The following is a 5,473-nucleotide window of genomic DNA, read 5'->3' on the forward strand; positions in this document are numbered from 1 at the left end:
AAACCTATAATCACCATTTGAGTTCCAAGAACTCAACTTTTCCCCAAATCTGAAAATTAACAACTTTAAATCATAATTCCCACCAGCAATAGCATCTATATGAGTTCATAAACCAATTCCCATGATGAATTCCACCTCTAAACAACCATGATTTTGAAATCAAAATTTAAAAATTAACCAAAATTTCCAAGAAGACTCAATAACTCACAATGAACTTAAGAAAAACAAGGTAGACAATTCTTTACCTTTTTTAATTTTGAAATCCTTATGCTAATGGAGATTTTTAATAGCTCCAAACCTCTTCTTCTTGCTGCTAAATCCCTCCCAAGCTTCCTTAAGTCTCAAGCATTTCTTTCAAATTCAATGTCTTTCCTTAGAGCAAAGTTAGAGAACCAAGTGAGAGAGAGAGGGAGGGAGAGAGTAACGTGAGTTTGCTTCCCCAAGGGTTGCTACCCACTTCATTAAATAATAGGCCAAATGACCATATTACCCTTCCAAACTCTTAACCTCTAATGTATCCCCCAAGGGTATAATGGTCATGTAGCCTAATACACCCATTCGCCTCAAATTACACCACATATTCCCAATTAAATTTATTAGACCCAAATACTCACCAAATTAATTCCCATTAACCAATAACTCCTGGTAATTTGCCAAATTACCAAAATAACCCTAAGCTCACATTGAGCCATATATTTACCCCCGTTGTGACTTTTCCGCTAAATTTCTCACTAGGATCGACTCGCGCCAAATACCACCAATATATCCACATAATAATGTGGTCTCAATCACATAGCATATATAATTATAGATATACCCTCAGCGGGTAAAAATTATGAAAATGCCTTTTTTTAATAAGAAACAAGCCCACAGGCATATTTAATACACTTAACACATGCAATTGTAGTCACATCATAATGTAACTCACATAATAAATACACATATATCACATAAACACATTGTAACGACCCCAAATTCGGTATTAAGGCTTAAGGCCTGGGATAGTGTGCCTGGAGGGCATAATGGAATTCTGTGTGTGTCTTTAATGAGTTTTATGCATGATCATGATTTAATGCACGTTATATGATTATGTGATTAATTGTGATGCATGACTATGTGAATTAGTATGCACGTAGACCTGATTGAGCATATTTGTAATTTGGCCATGTTGGGCATGACTATGTTGATACCTGTGATCTATGACTCGAGACGATCCTAGAATGAGCGGGTTAGCGGAAAGTCAAAGCGGGAACCTGTACCAGGCTTGGGTTAAGCCTGGGGAGTTTAATTGAGAATTTGGGAATATATTTGATGATTAATCAGGTATTGGGTAGCGAGCGGGAATTATTAGGAACACTTGAGGAATTAGTGGGAATTTGGGTAATATGACTAAAATGCCCCTTTATGGACATAAAGGTTTAGAATTAGTAAGGGAGGGCATTTTGTTCATTAGGCTTGTAAGAGATAAAATAAAGAAGGTCTTTATACTTAGTGGGTTTTGTAGAGAAAAGCATAGGCTGAAAAGAAAGAAAGAAAGAAGAGAAAGAAGAGAGGGAAAACTGAAGGGTTTGGCTTTGAAGATTCGGTTTGTGGCTCTCCCAACCTTTTCCCTTGATATTTCTTGAGGTTAAGCTCAGTGGAAAGCTAGGGTTAGCTGAGCATCAAGGATCCTAAGCTAGGTTTGAGGATTGGCAAGGGATTAGCAAGATCACATCAGAGATTTGAGGTAAGTTCTTGAGGTTTTCGGTTTTAGGGTTTTGCTGGTTTTGAGCTGTGTTTTTGAGCTAAATGGATGGGGTTTTTGGGGAAAACAGGTCAAGGTTGTGAAGGTGCAAGCCAAGAAGGTCTAGGGTTCAGTTCAAGGTCGAAATTCCACCCACGGTATGATTTCTAAGACCCTATCCTTGTTGTTTGAGTGATTTTCTGGTTTTTGGGTTCATTGAGTTGGATTTTGAGTTGTGGGTTGCTTGAGCTTGGGATTGAGTTCATGGGGTGCTTGGGATGAGTGTGAGGTGTGTATAAGTTTGTTTTTGGGCTTGGGAAAGAGTTGGACAAGTTTGGGGTTGAAATGGGAGAAGAAAATCGCAAGATGCGATTTTTGGTTTTGGTCTGCTGCAACTAGCGCTACAGCGCTAGTCAGGGGGCGCTGTAGCGCTAGCCCTGTTCTAGTGAGGGTGGTTCTGCTTGTAGCGCTACAGCGCCCTCTTTTGAGCTCTGTAGCGCTGCACTGTTCACAGAGGGGATTTTTGGGCTTTTGTGAAGGGATTTTGACCTAGGGTTCGGGGCTCGATTCCACCACTTTGTTTTGGGGATCTAGGACTTCCCGGGGGCTCGGGATTAGTCCCGAGGCTAGGTTTTGGACTTGAGGATTGGTGATGACTTTGACTTGTGGATTTTGCTTAGGTAAGCGCTAGGGCTCGGGTAAGATCGTGCTCAAGGAGTCAGGTTGATCAAGGCTACTGAATCTAAAGGTAAGAAAACCGTAACACCCGAGAATAGGGCATGGGCCCACTGTGTGATTGCAGGGCATGGCCCTAGATTGTATTGTGTGAAAATGTGTAATCTTAGATGAACTATTGTATGTTTGGATGGTTATTTCTGAATGTATTTTATGTGTGATTGTAATGGAATGAACGGCTAGGGCCGAGAGCGGCGTAGGCCGGGTACGACAGTGGGGCCGGAAGAAACGCTCAGCACATGGGATGCTATAGCCAGGGTGGGACCCAAGGGATACATGAGTTATCCTACGGTGATGACCGAGACCCCAAGCTTTGGTAAGGCCTCTGGGGCGGCATGGCCGTGCTTGTTTAAATTGATGATTTTCTTATTTATCAGTGAATTATGCCAGCGATATTATTTGCATATGTTATGTGCTATTTGGGTTTTCTTGCTGGGCTTCAGCTCACGGGTGCTCCGTGTGGCAGGTAAAAGCAAGGAGTCAGTCAACCGGCCATGAGTATGGAGAGCGTGGGAGCGGCGCGTACATGTTCGGCCTGCCCGACTGCTTTGGTTGGGGGCATTTTGTAAATGGCTGTATAAATCCATTCTTTTGAAAGATAACCTGGTGTAAATCTATTTTTGAGTTGTAAACATTTTGTAAACCTTATTTTGGGATCCCAGATGTTTTATACTTAACGCTTTTAATGAAGTCAAGCATTTTTAAAAGAGTACAGCCTTAAACTCTGGTTTAATCACACTTTTGGTTTTAGAAACCACTTTGAGTCAATTAAATGCACAATTTCTGTTTAAACTCACTTAGTAACGGCTCTAAGGTAGTAGGACATTACACACATAATTCACACAACATCTCCATTTATGCCCTTCAAACACACCAATCAACGCACTAAGCCTTATTAGAAAATTTGGGACGTTACAACTATCCACTCCTCATAGGAATTTCGTCCTCGAAATTTTACCTGAATAGCTCGGGATACTTTTCTCGCATATCTGACTCTAATTTCCAAGTCGCTTCCTCAACCTTGATGTTCCTCCATAACACCCTAACCAAATGTATGATCTTATTCCTCAAGACCTTGTCCTTCCTATCTAATATCTGGACTAGTTGTTCTTCATAAGACAAGTCTGTCTACAGCTCCAGATCTTCATAACTTAGCACATGAGTCTCATTTGATAGATACTTCTGAAGCATTGATATATGAAACACATTGTGAACTCCTGACAATGTCAGGGGTAAAGCCAACCTATAGGCCACCTGACCAATCTTCTCCAGGATCTCAACAGATCCTACAAATCTAGGGCTCAACTTGCCCTTCTTCCCAAACATTTTCACCCCTTTCAGCAGTGAAACTCTAAGGAAGAAGGAAGACATAGTCTCCCATCTGGAACTCCATGTTCCTACACTTCAGATTCGAATAACTTTTCTGTCTACTTTGTGATACAAGCATCCGAGCTCTAGTCTTCTCAATGGCCTCATTGGTCTTCTGAACTACTTTAGGACCTAAGTATTTTCTCACCAATCCCATTCTAGTGAATGGGTGATCTAAACTTCCTACCATACAACATCTCATATGGAGCTACTCCAATGGTTGCCTAATAGCTATTGTTGTAGGAAAACCCTATCAAAGGCAAATATTTACTCCAACACCCTTCAAAGTCCAAAACACATGCCCAAAGCATGTCTTCCAGTGGCTAAATTTTCCTCTTAGACTAACCATCTGTCTAAGGATGGTAAGCTGTACTAAATTTCAACTGTGTACCCATAGTTTTCTGCAAACTTCCCCAAAATTTGGAAGCAAATGTGGGGTCCCGATCTAACAATATTGACTTTGGAGCCCCATGAAGACATACTATCTTTTTCACGTAGAGATCTTCATACTAAGTAATTGTATAAGTCGTCTTCACTGGTAAAAAGTGAGATGATTTAGTGTACCAATCTACAATAACCCATACCGAATCATGCTGACCCACTGTCCTGGGCAATCCGACCACAAAATCCATGGTGATATCCTCCCATTTCCACTATGGGATACCCAAAGGATGTAAAAGCCCCGCTGACCTCTGATGCTCAACCTTGACTTGCTGACATGCCATGCACTTAGCCATATATTCAGTTACATCTCTCTTCATCCTAGGTCACCAATATAAAGACTTCAAATCCTGGTACATCTTTGTGTTGCCTGGATGCAGAAAATAAGGTGTTGTATGAGATTCATCCATAATCTCTCGTCTAAAAGCGAGATCTACCGAAACAAAAATTTGCTTCATGTATCTCTGAAAACCCAACTTAGAAACAGTGTATTCCCTAGCCACTCCAGCTAGGACATCCTCTCTATGCCTCATCAACTAAGGATCATTCATTTGTCCTTCCCTAATCCTCTCCAAGAGAGTAGACTACAAGGTGATGTTGGCTAATTGGCCTACCACTAACTTTATCCCTGCGCTTGTCATCTCCTCTGCCAACTCTTTGGATATCTGCTTCAAACTGAATAATTGTCCCGGACCTTTTCGACTCAAGGCATCTGCCACCACGTTTGCTTTCCTTGGGTGATAAAGAATCTCACAGTCATAATCTTTCACCAACTCCAGCCAATACTTATGTCTCATGTTCAAATCTCTATGGGTAAAGAAATACTTTTAAGTTCTTGTGATCAGTGTATATCTCACATTTCCCCCCATAAAGGTAGTGCTGCCAAACCTTCAAGGCAAAGATCATCGCTGCCAACTTCAGACCGTGGGTAAGGTACTGCTGTTCGTAATCCTTTAGCTATCGTGATGCATAGGCAATCACCTTTCCAAACTGCATAAGAACACAACCTAACCCCTACTTTGATGCATCGCAATAGACTACAAACTTTTCCTGATCTGAAGGAAGACTCAGAATCGGAGCAGTGATTAGTCGCCGCTTCAACTCCTAGAAGTTGTTCTCACACCTTCTTTTATTACATAATCAAATACAAAACATTCATGTATATTTAATCAGGTATTCACTAGCATAATTATATTCATGCTCGTT

Source organism: Humulus lupulus, chromosome 8 (genome assembly GCF_963169125.1).
Source record: "Humulus lupulus chromosome 8, drHumLupu1.1, whole genome shotgun sequence".
NCBI classification, from domain to species: Eukaryota; Viridiplantae; Streptophyta; class Magnoliopsida; order Rosales; family Cannabaceae; genus Humulus; species Humulus lupulus.